We start from the raw sequence: 19,512 nt of genomic DNA, 5'->3' as shown, positions 1-19,512 counted from the left end.
ACAAGTGCCCCGATGCATTAGCACTCCTGTATCCTTGGGTAAATTCTTAGCAATGCTATTGCTGGGTTATAGGGTAGATCTATTTTTAGTTTTTTGAGGAACCGCCACACTGTTTTCCAGAGTGGCTGCACCAGTTTGCATTCTCACCAACAGTGCAAGATGGTTCCCATTTCTCCACATCCTCTCCAGCATCTATAGCAAGAGATTCATTTTATTTTTTTATTTTTATTTTTTATAGTTTTATCTATTTTTTCTTTTTTTAATTTTATTTTTTAATTTTATTTTTTATTTTTTAGTACATGAAATTTATTGTCAAATTGGTTTCCATACAACACCCAGTGCTCATCCCAAAAGATGCCCTCTTCAATACCCATCACCTACCCTCCCCTCCCTCCCACCCCCCATCAACCCTCAGTTCTCAGTTTTTAAGAGTCTTTTATGCTTTGGCTCTCTCCCACTCTAACCTCTTTTTTTTTTCCTTCCCCTCCCCCATGGGTTTCTGTTAAGTTTCTCAGGATCCACATAAGAGTGAACATATATGGTATCTGTCTTTCTCTGTATGGCTATTTCACTTAGCATTACACTCTCCAGTTCCATCCATGTTGCTACAAAGGGCCATATTTCATTCTTTCTCATTGCCACGTAGTACTCCATTGTATATATAAACCACAATTTCTTTATCCATTCATCAGTTGATGGACATTTAGGCTCTTTCCACAATTTGGCTATTGTTGAGAGTGCTGCTATAAACACTGGGGTACAAGTGACCCTATGCATCAGCACTCCTGTATCCCTTGGGTAAATTCCTAGCAGTGCTACTTTTAGGTCATAGGGTAGGTCTATTTTTAATTTTTTGAGGAACCGCCACACTGTTTTCCAGAGTGGCTGCACCAGTTTGCATTCCCACCAACAGTGCAAGAAGGTTCCCGTTTCTCCACATCCTCTCCAGCATGTATAGTCTCCTGATTTGTTCATTTCGGCCACCGTGACTGGTGTGAGGTAATATCTGAGTGTGGTTTTGATTTGTATTTCCCTGATGGGGAGCAATGTTGAGCATCTTTTCATGTGCCTGTTGGCCATCTGGATGTCTTCTTTAGAGAAGTGTTTATTCATGTTTTCTGCCCATTTCTTCACTGGATTATTTGTTTTTTGGGTGTGGAGTTTGGTGAGCAAGAGACTCATTTTAGACATAAGGACATGTGCAGATTGAAAGTGAGGGGATGGAGAACCATCATGCTACTGGATGTCAAAAGAAAGGCAGCATAGCCACACTTATATCAGAGAAACTAGATTTTGAAACAGACTGTAATTAAAGATGAAGAAGGGCATTATATCATAACTAAAGGCTCTATTCATCAAGAAGAGCTAACAATTGTAAATTTTTATGCCCCCAACGTGAAGCGCACAAATATATAAATCAATTAATTACAAACATAAATGAATGTATAGATAATAATACCGTGATTGTAGGGGACTTTAATACTCCACTTACGACAATGTACAGATCAGCTAGGCAGAAAATCAATAAGGAAATAACGGCTCTGAGTGACACATTGGACTAAATGGACCTAAAACATATATTCAGAACTTTTCATACAAAAGCAGCAGAATATACATTCTTCTTGAGTACACATGGAACATTCTCCAAAATAGATCCCAAAATGGCTCACAGAATAGCCAGACAAATTTAGCAGGATTGAGATCATACTATGCATATTTTCAGGTCACAACACTATGAAACTTGAAATAAACAGAAGAAAAAAATTGGAAAGGCCCCAAATACATGGAGGCAAAAGAATATCCTACTAAAGAATAAATGGGTCAACCAGGAAATTAAAGAAGAAATTAAAAAATACATGGAAGCAAATGAAAATGAAAACACAACAGTCCAACCCCTTTGGGATGCTGTAAAGGCAGTCCTAAGAGGAAAACACATTGCAATTCAGGCTTATCTGAAGAAACAATAAAGGTCCCAAATACACAACCTCACCCTGCACTTAAAGGAACTAGAAAGGTAGAAGAAACGAAAGCCCAAATCCAGCAGAAGAGAAAAAAAATATCTGTGAAGATTAGAGCAGAAATAAACCATATAGAATCTCCCCACCCCCCCAAAAGTAGAAGAGATCAATGAATCTAAGAGCTGTTTTTTTGAAAGAATAAACAAAATTGATAACCCCCCTAGCCAGACTTCTCAAAAAGAAAGAGAGAGGACCCAAACAGATAAAATCACAGATGAAAGAGGAGAGATCACAATCAACACCACAGACATAAAATCAATTGTTAGAGAATACTATGAAAAATTATATTCCAACAAAATGGACAATCTGGATGAAATGGAAAAATTCCTCAACACTCATACACTACCAAAACTCAAAACAGGAAGAAATAGAAAATGTTAACAGACCCATGACCAGCAACGAAATTGCATCGGTTATCAAAACTCTCCCAACAAATAGGAGTCCTAGGCCAGATAGCTTCCCAAGGGGAATTCTACCAGACATTTAAAGCAGGGTTAATACCTATCCTTCTCAAGCTGTTCCAAAAAAAAAAAAAAAAAAAAAAAAGGAAACAGAAGGAAAACTTCCAAACTCATTATATGAAGCCGGCATTACCTTGATTCCAATACCAGACAAAGACCCCACTAAAAAGGAGAATTACAGGCCAATACCATGATGAACCTGGATGTAAAAATTCTCAACAAGATACTGGCAAATCGAATTCAATAGTACATTAAAAGAATTATTCACCACATTCAAGTGGGATTCATTCCTGGGATGCAAGGCTGGTTCAATATTCATTCACAAATAGATCAATGTGATATACCACATTAATAGAAGAAAGGATAAGAACCATATGATCCTCTCAATGGATGCAGAAAAAGGATTTGACAAAATACAGCATCTTTCTTTAATAAAAAGCCACAAGAAAGTCAGGATAGAAAGAACATAACTTAACATCATAAAAGCCATATATGAAAGGCCCATAGCTAATATCATCCTCAATGGGGAAAAACTGAGAGGTTTCTCCCTAAGGTCAGAACACGACAGAGATGTCCCCTCTCACCACTGTTGTTCAGTATAGTGTTAGAAGTCCTATCCTCAGCAATCAGACAACAAAGCAAAATAAAAAGCATCTAAATTGGCAAAGAAGTCAAACTTTCACTCTTTGCGGATGACATGATCCTCTATATAGAAAACCTGAAAGACTGCACCAAAAAACTGCTAGAACTGATACATGAATTCACCACAGTTGCAGAAGATAAAATCAATGTACAGAAATCACTTGCATTTCTATATACCAATAATGAAGCAACAGAAAGTGAAATCAAGGAATCAAACCCATTTACAATTGCACCAAGAACCATAAAGTACCTAGGAATAAACCTAATCAAAGAGGTAAAGGATCTATATGCTGAAAACTATAGAAAGCTTATGAAACAAATTGAAGACACAAAAAATTGGAAAACTATTGCATGCTCATGGATTAGAAGAACAAATATTGTTGAAATGTCAATACTACCCAAAGTTACCTACCCATCCAATACGATTCCAATCAAAATAGCACCAGCATTTTTCACCCAGCGAGAACAAACAATCCTAAAATTTTAATGAAACCACAAAAACCCTGAATAGCCAAAGTAATGTTGAGAAAGAACACCAAAGCTGGAGGCACCACAATCCCTGACTTTAAGCATGTATTACAGAGGTGTAAGCATCAAGACATTATGGTATTAGAACAAAAACAGACACATAGACTGATGGAATAGAGAACACAAGAGGTGCCTGGGTCGCGCAGTCACTTAAGTGGCCTACTTTGGTTCAGGTAATGATCTCACAGTTTGTAGTTTCAATCCTCGCATCAGGCTCTGTGCTGACAGCTCAGATCCTGGAGTCTTCTTTGGATTCTGTGTCTCCCTGTCTCTCTGACCCTCCCCCACTTGTGCTGCATCTCTCTCTCTCTCTCTCTCTCTCAAATAAATAAACATTAAACATAAAAGAATAGAGAACCCATAAATGGACCTGTAAACAGGGGCCAACTAATCTTTGGATTAGCAGAAAAGAGTATTCAATGGAAAAAAGGCAGTCTCTTTAGCAAATGGTGCTGGGAGAACTGGAGAGCAACGTGCAGAAGAATGAAAGTGGACAACTTTTTTACACCATACAAAAAATAAATTCAAAATGAATGAAAGATCTAAATGTGAGACAGGAAATCATCAAAATCTTATAGGAGAAAACAGGCAGCAACCTCTTTGACCTCGGCCACAGCAACTTCTTACTTGACATGTCTCCAAAGACAAGGGAAATAAAAGCAAAAATGAACTATTGAGACCTTATCAAGATAAAAATCTTCTGCACATCAAAGGAAACAATCAACAAAACTAAAAGGCAACCATAATGGGAGAAGATATTTGCAAGTGACATATTGGATAAAGGGTTAGTGTCAACAATCTATAAAGAACTTGCCAAACAGAAAGCTGAAAATAAATGGCATGCAGAAGAAAAGGGCAGAAGTCATGAATAGACACTTTTCCAAAGAAAACATTCAGATGGTAAAGAGACACTTGAAAAGATGCTTAACATCGCTCATTATCAGGGAAATACAAATCAAAACCACATTGAGATACTACCTCACACCAGTCAAAGTGGCTAAAATTAACAACTCAGGAAACAACAGATGCTGACGAGGATGTGGAGTAATGGGAACCCTCTGGCACTGTTGGTGGGAATGTAAACTGGTACAGCCACTCTGGAAAACAGTGTGGAGGTTCCTCAAAAAATTAAAAATATAATTACCCTATGACCCAGGAACAACAATACTAGGAATTTATCCAAAGTTACAGAAGTGCTGATTCAAAGGGGCACATGCACCCTAAAGTTTATAGCAGTGCTATTCAACAATAGACAAATTATGGAAAGAGCCCAAATGTCAATTGTTGAATGGATTAAAAAGATATGCTATATATATTCAATGGAATACTACTCATCGGGGAAAAAGAATGAAATCTTGCCAATTTTGCAAAAACTTGGATGGAACCAGAGGGTATTATGCTAAGCAAAATAAGTCAGAGAAAGACAGATATCATATGATTTTACTCATATGTGGAATTTGAGAAAGCTTTCAGATGGCAAGAGGAGAAGGGATCAAAAACTAATACAAACTGAGAGGGAGGCCAACCATAAGAGACTCTTAAATACAGAGAACAAACTGTGGGTTGATAAGTGATGGGGGTTGGTGGGTGGGGAAAATTGGTGATAAGCATTGAGGAAGGCACTTGGGATGAGCACTGGGCATTGTATGTAAGTGATGCATCACAGGAATCGACTCTTGAAGCCAAGACTACACTGTATATTAGCTAACTTGACAATAAATAAATAAATAAATAAATAAAAGCAATGAAGCTGAACATAGGAGAGAATGAAGAATTGTGGAACATGAGAATAGAGTTAGGGAACTCAGTGACTCCATCAAACATAACAACATTCATATTATAGGAGTCTCAGAGGAAGAAGATACAGAAAAGTGGGCAGAAAGTATATTTGAAGAAATAATAGCTGAAAATTTCCCTAACCTGTGGAAGGAAACAGACACACAGATCCAGGGGGCACAGAGAACTCCTATCAAACTCAATAAAAACAGGCCAACACCAAGATGCACTGTAATTAAATTTGCAAAATATAGTAACAAAGAACATATCTTAAAAACAGCAAGACAAAATAAGTTTTAACTTAAAAATGAAGAGCCTTAAGGTAGCTGCAGATTTCTGTACACAAACTTGGCAAGCCGGAAGAGAGTGACATGATATATTCAATGTGCTGAATGGGAAAAATTTACAGCCAAGTATATTCTATACAGCAAGGCTATCATTCAGAATAGAAGGAGATATAAAGAGTTTCTCAGAGGTGTCTGGGTGAATCAGTCAGTTAAGTATCCTACTCTTGATTTTGGCTCAGGTCACAATGCATGGTTGTGAGATCAAGCCCCTTATCAGGCCCTGCACTGACAAGAGGGAGCCTGCTGAGATCTCTCTCCTTCTCTCTCTGTCCCTCCCTTGCTCTCTCTCTCTCTTTCTCTCAAAAATAAATAAATCAACATTAAAAAACATATTATTATATAAAAAATATATATGATTATTCTGATTGGTACCAAAACATTTAATGAAATTCAACTTCTATATCTAACTTGGAAAAAGAACCCAACTACATATATATGTAAAGATAAAATATGAAATCCATTTCTAATAAAATCAGGAGCAAGACCAGATAGTCTCTGTTCCCACTATTATTCAACATTTTTCTGAAAGTTCAAAACCTAACAATAAAAGTACAATAAGTATATACGGAATATTATAAAACTTAACTGAGAGACATAAAATAAGATAAATGGAGAAACATATGACATCCCTTGAGAGAAAATTCAATTCTGAAAAAAATGTCAATTCTCTCTACCTTTATCTACACATTTAATGTGATTCATCTCAAAATCCAATGGGATGTTTTTAGGGTATATATTTGTTCCAAATTTCCTCTGGAAGAAAAAAAAATGCAACATGGCGAAGAAGATTTAGCAAAACTACTACTGAAAGGGGATTTCTCCTACCAGATATTAAAACTAGTATCATGATAATCAAAATAGCCTGCAACTGGAAGAAAGACAGACAAATATAGCACTAGAAGAGAACAGAAACTCCAGAAACAGACAGACAGACACACACACACACACACACACACGAATTCAATATAAGATAAATATGGGATTTCAAATCAGTGGGGAAAGAATAGGTTGTCCAATAAATAATGCTAGGAAAATCGGCTATACATTTGGAACAAATATTAACTTTTCACCTCTCACCACACACGCACACGCACACGCACACGCACACGCACATGCACACACACACACACACACACATAATATGGGTAAAGTCAAAATTTAAAAATAAGAAAACCTCTAAACTAAAACATATTATGACTATACAACTTGTAGTGGAAAGTGTTTAAAAACAAAACAAAACAAAAATGTGATCTAAACCCAGATGCTTTAAGGGAGGAATATAATGAGTAGTATATGTGAGGTGCCTGGGTCGCTCAGTAGGTTAAGTGTCTGACTCTTGGTTTCAGCTTCAGGTCATGATCTCATGGTTCGTGGGTTTGAGCTCCACTTGAGATTTTCTCTCCCCCTCTCTTTCTGCCCTCCGTCTCTCTCTCTCTCAAAATAAATAAATAATTTTTTTAATGAGTGATATATTTCAACAAATTTATATGAGGATCTCTTTTTATCAATAGGAAAAAAATGCCCTAACATGAAAATGGACTGAGTATAAACAGCTTATTCATATAAAGAGAAATACAAATGGTCATTAAATATATATATAATTCTTTAAAAAAAATTTTTTGAGAGAGCGAGAGACTGAGCATGAGCAGGGGAGAGGCAGTGAGACAGAGGGAGACACAGAATCCAAAGCAGGCTCCAGGCTCTGAGCTGTCAGCACAGAGCCTGAGGCAGGGCTCAGACTCATGGACACAAGATCATGACCTGAGCTGAAGTCGGAAGTTTAACCAACTGAGCCACCCAGGTGCCCCTAGAAAATTTTTATCTCTGTATATTATCAAAAACTTGGATAGTGAAACAAAGATATATTTGTTTATATATCAAATGGTCACTGATGATAATAGAGAAATGTTGAGAGAGAAATAGGAAGTCTACCTTTTTTGTAGGGGTCTAAATGGGTACTATTTTTCTGAAGGGCAATTTGGCATTATTTATAGGTGCAAACTTTTTTACCCAGCAATTCCACCTTGAGTTTACCCAACAAAAATAAGTGAAGAGTTGAGCAAAGTTAAATGTGAGAGCAGGTTAACCAGATCAATGTTTATAAGGAAAAATTGAGAATAACCTAAAGGTCCATTAAGAAGAGATTAATAAAAGGGGCACCCGGGTGGCTCTGTCGGTTAAGTGTTCAACTTCAGCTCAGGTCATGATCTCGTGGTCCGTGAGTTCAAGCGCTGCATCGAGCTTTGAGCTGACAGCTCAGAGCCTGGAAACTGCTTTAGATTCTATGTCTCCCTCTCTCTCTGACCTTCCCTCATTCACACTCTGTCTCTGTATCTCAAAAATGAATAAATGTTAACAAAAAAAATTTTTTAAAAGAAGAGATTAATTAATGATATCCAGAATAAATTAAATATCTATTTCTGACTGAAATATTTATTTATGGATATATAGATTTACTTTAATTGTATATTAACTAAAATGTTAACATGTCCTCCCATCCTCTGTTTGTACTGGGCATTAGATGTGGGTAGGTACAGGACTTTTTTTCTTTATATATTTTTGAAGTTTGCTTCTTTTCATAAGAAATGTATGCCACTTTTGGGGTGCCTGGGTGGCTCAGTCGGTTGAGCGACCGACTTTGGCTCAGGTCATGATCTCATGGTTTGTGAGTTCAAGCCCCACGTCGGGCTCTGTGCTGGCAGCTCAGAGCCTGGAGCCTGCTTTGGATCTGTGTCTCCCTCTCTTTCTGGCCCTCACCCACTCATGCTCTGTCTCTCTCTGTCTCAGAAAAAAATAAACATTAAAAAAAAAGAAATGTATGCCACTTTTAAAATTTTAAAGTGAAAATCTAGGAGGAATGAAAGAAAAATGTTTGTGACAAAATGTTAAATTTAAAAGATTAACCAAACTGTATTTACAGCATATGAAATTTTAAAATTGCATATATTAAAAAATGTATAAACCTGGGTAAAATATTAAAATTATATTGGTTATCTCTGGTTATGAGGGATTTTTCTTATTTTCTTCATTATATTTTACATTTTAAATTTATAAGTTCTTTTTATAATAATTTTCAAGGCTAAAAGGTAAATATGAATTTGGAAAATGGGAAACCAAGTCAAAGAGAATAACTGCACATGTGTATTTATAGCAGATTTATTCATAATTGCCCACTGGAAGCAACCAGTATGTCCTTCAATATGTAAATGGATAAACTGTGGTACACTAATACTATGAAATGTTATTCATTGATTAAAAAGAAATGAGGTGTCAAAAGCCACAAAGTGACATCAACAAATCATAAATGCATATTGCTAAGTGAAAGAAGCCACTATGAAAAGGCTACACACTGTATGATTCCAATTATATGACTGCAGTGATGATAAAAAGTTGAGTGGTTACCAGGGTTTACATGGTTGAATAGGTAAAGCACAGAAGATATTTTACAACTGTAAAGCTATTATATATTTTATTGTAATGGTACATTTTAATTTAAGCAACTTTAAAAAATAATTTAAGAGGTTAGGGGAGGCCAGTATGGAATGTAGAATATGACAAAACAATATAACTGTATTATAAATGTATGAAACAACTTCACTGAAGGGTATGGGGAGTATGGTGCTGATTTAAGTAACTTTGGAAATGAGTGGAGTTTCTAAGACTAAAAGCATAAGAAACTATATGTAAACACTGTATTCCAGTTGATAAAGTTGTTTCTCACAGAGGTAGGAGTTAACAATTAGATATTGCTGTACATGTATGCTAGAACTGAACAATCGAGTAAATGGATGACAGATAATAGGATGTCATAGACTCTGGGTCTAAAGTTCTCTCTTCTCCAGCAAAAGAGAAGATGCAGGATTAAAATTCGAGAGTTGGCTAATGTCCAGGAGAAGACAAGAGCCATGAATAAGTGTCCTTGATGCATATCTATTAAGATCAGAAGGCTTACAAACGTGATGGGTGTGCACAAAGAGACAATGAATCTGTGAACATTAACTCATGGGCATGAGGGAAAGGAAGTTTTGAAGATATACAGTGTTAGGGGTTTGGGTTAATATAAACCAAAATCCTGGAGCCAGCCAGATCGATGTTAATGGCAGACATGAGGCACCCTGTCTGTTTATCTTAGCCAGCCTAGGGGATAAGACAGATAAAGCATGCAACTTCAGGGTCAACAAAGGCACCTTTCTTTTGCTAATCAGCTCCACCCTGGGCAGCTTCACCCCAAAGCAGCCTATAGCCCAACTTACCTGTTTACCTAATTTCCTTCTTTCTTGTGAAAGCAGCTTTCTGTTGTAGTACTAAACTGGGGGGTGTATCCGCCCTGAATACCTAATCTTATTTAACTCATATACCTTTATGTTGGGGCCTTTGCCCCGCCCTCTCTATCCTGGGACCTGGGCCCCACCCTCTCTATACTTATTTACCTAATCTTGTTCCTATGGCTTTGTAATTCTTTATGCCTTGTTAATCCATCAGTACAGGCTCAGGGAATTCCAAATTTATTCCTCACAGTGGGAGGCAAGTTCTTCACTCTTGTAGTGGGATGTTTCAGATAAATAAGGAAAGGAGGCTTGAATGATCCATATGGATTATTAATGTTTTCTTTTTTGGTAGTGGATTAGAATTGGAGACATCAGGGGCGCCTGGGTGGCTCGGTCGGTTAAGCGTCTGACTTTGGCTTAGGTCATGATCTCACGGTCCGTGAGTTTGAGCCCCGCGTCGGGCTCTGTGCTGACCACTCAGAGCCTGGAGCCTGTTTCAGATTCTGTGTCTCCCTCTCTCTCTGCCCCTCCCCTGTTCATGCTCTGTCTCTCTCTGTCTCAAAAATAAATAAACATTAAAAAAAATTAGAATTGGAGACATCAGCAACATCTCATGTTTAGCTTAATATAGATACAGATGATTACATATATAAGAAATATTTCTAGATATACATAGATATACATAGATACACATGAATTAGTATGCACACATATTTCTTTGCCCTGTCATCTGAGAGGGCCTAGAAGCAATGAAGTTCCAGTAGTAACAAGCATATCTACTACTCAGGTCTTGGTTTCTAATATCATTGTCCAGTAAATGGAACCATGGTCCCTAGGAGAAGTGAGCCAAGAAATATACAAAGGGATTAGAAGCATTTTGTGGTGCCAGAAAGTAAGGAAATGCTCAAAAAAAAAAGAAGAATGTTTGTTAAAAGTTCTTGACAGCCAACTAATAGCCAAATCAATCTTCAAAAAGAAAAGCAAACTTGGAGGTATCACAATTCTTGACTTCAAGGTATATTACAAAGCTGTAGTAATCAAAAACAGTATGGTATGGGCATAAAAATAGACACATAGATCAATGGAACAGAATAGAAAACCCAGAAATGAATCCACAACTGTGTGGTCTATTAATCATTGACAAAGCAGGAAAAAATATATACAATGGGAAAAAGACTGCTTCTTCAACAAATGGTGTTGGCAAAACTGGTTGGGTATATGCAAAAGAATGAATCTGGACCATTTCTTACATCATACACAAAAATAAATTCAAAATGGATAAAAGACCTAAATGTGAGACCTGAAACCATAAAAATTCCTAGAAGAGAACACAGGCGGTAACTTCTTTGACATCAGGTATAGCAACATTTTTTTCTAGATATGTCTCTTGAGGCAAGGAAAACAAAAGCAAAAATGAACTATGGGGACTACATCAAAGAAAAAGCTTCTGCATAGTGAACTAAACATTCAACAAAACTAAAAGGCAGCCTACGGAATGGGAGAAGATATTTGCAAGTGACATATCCCATAAAGGTCTACTATCCAAAATATATAAATAACTTACAAAACTCAACACTCAAAAAACAACTAAAAACTGGGCAGAAGACATGAACAGACATTTCTCCAAAGAAGAGATACAGATGGCCAATAGACACATGGAAAGATGCTCATCATCAGTTATTATCAATGAAATGCATATTAAAACTACAGTGTCAGAATCGCTAAAATAAATAGGACAAGAAACAAAAGGTGTTGGTGAGCATGTGGAAAAAAAGGAACACTCTTGCACTGTTGCTGGAAATGCAAACTGGTGCAGCCACTCTGGAAAACAGTGTGGAAGTTCCTTGAAAAGGTAAAAATAGAACTACCTTATAATCCAGCAATTGCACTACTGGGTATTTACCCAAAAAAATACAAAAACACAAATGAAAAGGCTACATGCACCCTGATATTTATAGCAACATTATCTACAATAGCCAAATTATGGAACTTGCCCAAGTGTCCATCGACTGATGAATGGACAAAGAAGATGTGGTGTATATATATATATATATATATATATATATACATACACACACACACACAAATGCAATATTACTCAGCCACAAAAAAGAATAAAATCTTGCCAATTGGAAGGACATGGATGGAGCTAGAGAGTACTATGCTACATGAAATAAGTCAGAGAAACACAATGCCATATGATTTCACTTATATGTGGAATTTAAGAAACAAAACAAATCAGCAAAGTGAAAAAGAGAGAGGTATACCAAGAAACAGACTCTAAACTATAGAGAACAAACTGATGGTTACCAGAAGGAAGGTGGGTTGGGGGATGGGCTAAATATGTGATGGAAATGGAGAAGTGTACTTTTGTGATGGACACTGGCTAATATATGGAACTGTTGAATTACTATATTGTACACCTGAAACTAATATAACACTGTATGTTAACTAACTGAAATTTAAATAAAAAGCTTTTTTAAAAAGTCCTTTTGAGTGAGCCTGAAAGAGCACCCAATGGTCAAACTTGGAATAGTTTGAACAACAAATTAAATAAAGTAGTACTGAATTATAATCCAAAGTATAAAACAAATAGCTATGACTTTAAACTGATATAAATACATTAATAAATGAATAAAATGAGGGGAGAGGGAAATCTCTTGTGCAGAAATAGCCCTAATAAATTATGTAGATACTTTACCCTCAAGGAGGTAGAACATAACTCCTCCTAAGTGTGGACTGCACACGGCAACTTCTTTCTAAAGAGTACAGTCTTAAAAGGAGGAAAAAAAGAGTAAGTTCAGAGTGGATAAAACTGAGAGACACTACCTCAAGCTAGGTGAACAAGGTGAAGATCAAAAGTGATTAGTCATATCAATAATATGCATGCTTTATACTATGTGATGAAAATGCTACTTAATCTCTGCAATCTTCCTCCCCCAAATCCATAACCCCAGTTTAATCATGAGACAAATATCAGACAAATCCCAGTTGAGGGACATTCCACAAAATACTTGACTAGTACTCCTCAAATCTATCAAGATCATCTGAAACAAGGTGAGTCTGAGGAACTGTCACAGCCAAAAGGAATTTAAGTGAACATGATGACTATGTAACATGATATCCTGGATGGGATACTGGAACAGAAAAAGAACATTAGGTAAAACTAAGGAAATATGAATAAAGTTTGGACTTAATACTTTATCAATAATCCTTTATTAATCTACACCATACTAAAGATATGAAAAATAGGAGAAACATGGTATGGGATATATGGGAACTCTTTACTGTCTTTGCAACTTTTTCTTTTAAATTAGTTTAAAATAAAAAGTCTATTTAAAAAGAAGTCATAGAGGCTCAAGCCATCTAGACACAGGAGTACATCCAAAACTGGGAGCAGGGTTGTAAGTAAAGCAAGAAGGCCCAGAAAACTTTCCCATGGCATCTGGTCACATGATACATGGTTAACCCCAGGCCAAGGCCCATGGAAAAGGCAAACATTTATGTGAGGGATGTAGGAGGGCAGTTTGTCAGTATGAGCGTATGTGAAGGGGATCTTGATTTAGCTGGCAAAAGCAAAGTTACACAGACACACATACACACTTATATACATATTTGAGATTCAAGTCACATTCCTAAAATAATGAAATTGATGTGTTTCAGCCTGTCCCCAGTACCATGATGCCCTTTTCCAGACATTTTGGTGTTCTTGGGCAACTTATAAGGAATATAAAGCATAATGAATCAAAATCCCAAGTTAAAGGGTGCCTGGCTGCCTCACTCAGTAGAACATGTGAGTCTTGATCTCAGGGCTGAGTTAAAGCCCCACTTTGGTCTAGAGGTTACTTTAAAAAAATCCTAAATTGGGGGCACCTGGGTGGCTCAGTAGGTTAAGCGTACGACTTCAGCTTAGGTCATGATCTCGTGGTCCATGAGTTCGAGCCCTCTGTGCTGACAGCTCAGAGCCTGGAGCCTGTCTTGGATTCTGTGCCTCCCTCTCTCTCTGACCCTGCCCTGTTTATGCTCTCTGTCTCAAAAATAAACGTTAAAAATTTAAAAAAAAAAAACCCTAAGTTGAATTTACTTGACATAATGAAACCCAAGGTGTCATGGGAAGTACAGTACAAACTTCTTCTTTCCTTCTCCAAAAGGATCAATCTAACTAGAGAATTACATATGGAATAAAGAATATATATATACCCTGCTATCACATCTTACAATACACTCCTACTTTCAGTTTCCTTCCACCACTTTAACAACAACTGTAAATGACAAAGCGTAGCAGAATATTAACAAGAGAATCAGGAGTTCAGAGTACACTTGTAAACTTCACCCTCAAACCAGAGTCCTTTGACATCAGCTATCTCCAATTTCTTCCTTCGAAGCTGTCAACACTTTCTCACATTGAGTTTAAGGTCTTGCAGTTTGAGTCATTTCCTCATGGGTAGCACCAAGAAAAAAAGTGAATATTGGATTTAGTCAGATTTTATGTCAACAAAGGTATGCAGGCTACGTCTGAGTTGCTGTTTACTAAACTAAGAAATGCTGGGTAGTCTGTAACATGACGTCATTCTGGAACAACTTTAATCCCAGACCTTGCAATTTCAGTCAGAAGCTTTAAAGTCCATTGGGAGAAGATTAGCTTTGGAAGGAATGTTGGAGATCTGCTTACTCAAAGTTCTACCTGATGCATAAACCATTCTTGAATATTTCTTTTAAATGGGTTTCCGTGATCTTTAATTTTTTGAGGAACCTCCACACTGTTTTCCAGAGTGGCTGCACCAGATTGCATTCCCACCAATAGTGCAAGAGGGTTCCCGTTTCACCACATCCTCTCCAGCATCTATAGTCTCCTGTTTTGTTCATTTTAGCCACTCTGACTGGAGTGAGGTGATATCTGAGTGTGGTTTTGATTTGTATTTCCCTGATGAGGAGCGACGTTGAGCATCTTTTCATGTGCCTGTTGGCCATCTGGATGTCTTCTTTAGAGGAGCGTCTATTCATGTTTTCTGCCCATTTCCTCACTGGATTATTTGTTTTTCAGGTGTGGAGTTTGGTGGGGTGGGTGGGTGATGGGTATTGAGGAGGGCACCTGTTGGGATGAGACTGGGTGTTGTATGGAAACCAATTTGACAATAAATTTCATATTAAAAAAATTCACTATCTGAAATTCAAATTAAAAAAATGGGTTTCCATTAAAGAGCCCGAGAGAGGAGAGTATCTTCAATTAATGGGTAGAAAGTTTCTAACAGTAAGCCAAAATCCTGATTTCTTGGAACATTTGAATTGATCTGCCCTTTGGAGCTACACGAGTAAATGTTACCCCTCTTATGACAAGGTTTTCAATTATTTGAAGAAAGTATCCACAAACACCAGTCCTTAGACTAAAATATTCTTGACCTTTTCAATGATTGTTGTGTGTCTGTAAATGAGTCACCATTTTGGTTACTTTCCAGATTGTCTGTGTCCATCTTAATTCTGGCACTCTGAAATGATCCAAATCTCTCAACATAAGCTATAAAGTACAGAATAAAACATTACAAAAGAGTTATTTGTTTTGAACATGTCTCTTAATGGAACCTAAGATTTCATTACATATGTGTGTGTGTGCACTAGAACCTCACATAGTTGGTGCATGTTGAACTTATGGTAAGTTAAAACCATGGAGTCTTCTGTACATATGCTGTTTTTAAGCCACATAACCATTTACCTTTGGTAACAGAATTTTTGATACAATTACCAGACTTCACATTTGATCCCATTCAATTTAATCCTGCCAAATTTGGCTGTTTTTTTTTTTCTTCAGCCTGCTAAGGAATTTTTGGATCTTGCTAACAACATCCAGTTCATTTATGCTGCTTTCTAATTCTATTCTATTTGCAATGGAATGAGAAAGCTATTTTATGCTTTAATAATAGTCATTGAAAAATAATTTCAATGGGAAAGAACTGAAATTGGAAACTTCTTGTCTACATTGAGACACTGCTGAACAGTCAATTCAAACTACTAACCCATATATATCCTGTATTTATCATCTAGCTCATATTACTCCATTTTATTCTCAAGAATATTTTGAGAAACTGTCAAATGCCATGGTGAAGTACACAATGTTTATTGCCTTTGGAGGTCTCCAGGAGGCAACTCAATAAAAGACAGGCATCCTCCAGAGCAGCTGAAGCACAAGTGGCCCATGTGATTGCCAATTTGGAGACATACCATAGGTATTAGGCCACTGTGGACTGAAGTATTAAAGGACAGGCAGTTTCAAATATTACCCACAATTCAAAAGTCAGAAAGGCAAAGCTCCAAATTCTAGTTATTGATTGTTTCAGAGTTGATTCTCACACATGCATTTTTATGTAACCTGCTCCAGAATGAATAGAAGCAGAGATGTATTCATTTAAAAATAGGTAATGTGTCTCCTCAACAACACCCAGGAGGCCAGTTAGTATTTATTATAATATCTCTTATGATAAATAGGCCAGTATAGTTTAATAGTATCAGGGGGAAGCAGAATTGTGAACTGGTTAAGTGCATACTCTGCAATCGCAGAAGTAGGTTTAAATTTTGACTCTGTCACTTAATAGGGATATGACCCTGTAAAATTATTTAACCTCTTTTAGCTTTTTTCCTTATCTATAAACTGGGTTGGATAATAATAGTACTTTTCCTTATCTATACACTGGGTTATGAAAATTGAACATAACCATGAATATATTAGCTATTATTGTTATCCCAGTCTAACAGAGAAATTTAGTCTAAGACAATCTTGTGAAATCCATACCAGGGCCAACTAATCATCTTTTTAAATTTTTTCCACATTCATCAACTATTCTTTTAATAATGAATTGTAGAGGGGTGCTTGCGTCGCTCAGTCAGTTAACCATCTGACTTCAGCTCAGGTCATGATCTCACCATTTGTGAGTTCGAGCCCCACATCGAGCTCTGTGCTGACAGCTCAGAGCCTGGAGCCTGCTCCGGATTCTGTGTCTCCCCCTCTCTCTGCCCCTCCCATGCTCATGCTCTGTCTCTATCTGTCTCTCAATAATAAACGTTAAATTTTTTTTTAAAAAATAATGAATTATAGAATCTTTTTTGAAATTACATGTGCTAATCTACACACTAGGCCATGTTTTGAAATGGGATTTTGAAAGTATTCTTGGGAAGCCCAAATCTGTTCTCAGATACCTCAGTACAGCTAGAGCTATTTGCCTTAATACATATCCTTTTGATAAATGTTGCTCATGTATGTTGGGACAAACAACTCTTTTTTGAGGATGGCTTACCCAATTTTGATTTTGTTGGTTTAGAGTAGCTTTTGCCAAGGTTTATCTATCATTAAAGTGTCTAATGTCTAGGTAAGCATGTATACCATATGATGAAGCTACTTGTCTGATGTCTGCCAAATCATGCTTTTCTTTGCTATTTTTAGAAAATTGCTTTTCTCCTAAATATCCTAACAGACATCTAAGAAGATGGTAGCATTAGGACAGGTCACAAATTCTTGCCCTTCCTCCCACAAATCAACAAAAAAGACCGCAGAGAAACAAACACTGAGAAAAACCTTTATAATGAGGGCAGCAGAACTCAAGGAATTTCCCTAAGACTATGATGCTGATGCAGCAAGTTTGAAGAGTATCACCAATCTGAAGAAGTTCTGTGATATACTAACAAATCAAGAAATCCTGACAGAAACCCATGAATACCACCTAGTTTTAGAGAGCAATGACTGGAGTTGGGGGTCAGACAGTGAAAAAGACTGGGATGAAAACCTCTCATAAGTTGAGGGAAGCCTAAGTAACTTTCCATCTTATTTAAGTCTCCTAGTATATTTTTAAAATAAAAGAATGCCAAATTAGGAATATCAAAATTACTATAGTTTAAAATTTTTACATTTAGTAAATTAAACTGTATGATGAACATTTTCCATCATGATGATCTGGATCTATGGCTGGGATAATCACTTCACTTGAGGATAATGTAAAAATTCTGAATTTAAGTCCATTTGTGAAAATGAGACATAGGCTAAATGGCTATCCTGATACCCTAATCCCAGTCCCTGACAGGAATTACTCAATTTGTTTCTATGCTGACTCTGCAAATCAACTGAATTTGGAGCAGGCTATCTCCTCAAAGGGCAAGCTCAGTCTCTGATAATGGTTTGTCAATAAACATAGCGGGCTCAAAATGATGCAAGAGTCCTCTTTAATGAACCAGCAAGGCTTGTTTCAATGTTATGTATTCACTCTCCCTGCTCCCGACACACATGGTGAGAGTATATATGATATCACGTATGGAGAGGCCAAAAAAGCAAGTGTAGAAAGGGGTCTTGAGGTGAACTTACGCTAGGAGTGCCCCTGGCCCTACTTCCCACGCCATTACCTCATCATTCTGGATCACAGAACCAGCAATGTACACTTACACCATCCAGACATGTAGTATAAACTTAGGGAATGAGTGACAACCAAGTAAACAGTAGAAACATGTAAGAATTGCTAGACTTTTATTTGAGGGAAAGAGATAGCAGGTTAGGATATACCTTTCTTGATTCAATAATGAGTAAGTGGATAAACTGTGAATTAATAATAGATGAAAAAAAAAACCCAAAACAAAAGCAGAACTATAAAAAGAACATAATATTACAACATTTAAGAGATAAAGAATAATTAAAAGAGTAAATAAAGTCCAAAACAAAAATTAATGAACTAGAAAGAAAAAATAGAATTAAGAGGTTAAAGACCTGGATCTTTTCAGGGAGAAAACAAAATATATTAAAAAATAGATATATTGCTTCTTAGCCTTTTGGCAAAGATCAAGTGTAAAAATAGATAAACATCTGGCAAGAATAATTAATTATATTTTTCGACTGTTTGAAAGAAATTTACCTGCCAAATTGTCTGGGACAGGCCTCAGACAACATCATTTTTCCTATGGCTATTGATTTATTGCTATTTTCAATGCCAGTGTCTTATTTTGGTATTCATTTCCCTATAAAATAATCCATGTCCTTAAAATTATTAAATATATTATGGCAGACTTTGTCTTTGTAATTATCTCAAACACCCAACATCACACAGCACTGAAATAATAACCCCCCACTTCCTAATTTGCTGTTCTGAGGAACACTAATAGGCCAAATATTATTAGTTGTGTTTAAAAGAAAAAAATTTATTTCTTAAATAGGCTTGGGAAATGTTGAATTAGACAAAGTTAAATAGTTTTTACTCTTAAACTGAAGAACATACTCCTTAAAAAAATAATAGTCAATATTTACTGCATAATGACTCTCTAAGAGGGGCTATTGTATACAGCGTTTTGTAAACTTATTTGATCATCTCCTATAGGAATGCTTTTTTTTTAAATGCAATTTAGAATTGCTACAGCAAACATAGTCTGATTAAAATGGGAAACAAGATTGCCACTGTCACTTTTATTATTTAGCACTGTTTTGGGAGAGTTTAACTCATGCAGT

General features: G+C 36.5%; 1 pseudogene; it reads left to right on the top strand.

Annotated features, from left to right (window-relative positions):
- The first annotated feature begins 18,826 nt into the window (after positions 1-18,826).
- LOC113597434 (uncharacterized) lies at positions 18,827-18,963 on the top strand (annotated as a pseudogene).
- The last annotated feature ends 549 nt before the right edge of the window (positions 18,964-19,512 follow it).

Source organism: Acinonyx jubatus, chromosome X (genome assembly GCF_027475565.1).
Source record: "Acinonyx jubatus isolate Ajub_Pintada_27869175 chromosome X, VMU_Ajub_asm_v1.0, whole genome shotgun sequence".
Lineage (NCBI taxonomy): Eukaryota > Metazoa > Chordata > Mammalia > Carnivora > Felidae > Acinonyx > Acinonyx jubatus.
Note: the sequence above shows the minus strand (reverse complement) of the source record. Positions and strands in the feature narration are given on the sequence as shown.